This window comes from Octopus bimaculoides, chromosome 25 (genome assembly GCF_001194135.2).
Source record: "Octopus bimaculoides isolate UCB-OBI-ISO-001 chromosome 25, ASM119413v2, whole genome shotgun sequence".
Classification (NCBI taxonomy): Eukaryota; Metazoa; Mollusca; class Cephalopoda; order Octopoda; family Octopodidae; genus Octopus; species Octopus bimaculoides.
Genome location: NC_069005.1, coordinates 11,429,518 through 11,429,884, shown reverse-complemented (window position 1 = coordinate 11,429,884; position 367 = coordinate 11,429,518).

Sequence of the window (367 nt, the reverse complement as noted above, 5' to 3'; positions counted from 1 at the left end):
ATGTTGTTGTTGGCACTCCGTCGCTTACGACGTCGAGGGTTCTAGTTGATCCGATCAACGGAACAGCCTGCTCGTGAAATTAACGTGCAAGTGGCTGAGCACTCCACAGACACGTGTACCCTTAACGTAGTTCTTGGTGATATTCAGCGTGACACAGAGTGTGACAAGGCTGACCCGTTGAATTAGAGGCACACCAGAAACAGGAAGTAAGAGTGAGAGAAAGTTGTGGTGGAAGAGTACAGCAGGGTTCGCCACCATCCCCTGCCGGAGCCTCGTGGAGGTTTAGGTGTTTTCGCTCAATAAACACTCACAACGCCCGGTCTGGGAATCGAAGCCGCAATCCTATGACCGCGAGTCCACTGCCCTA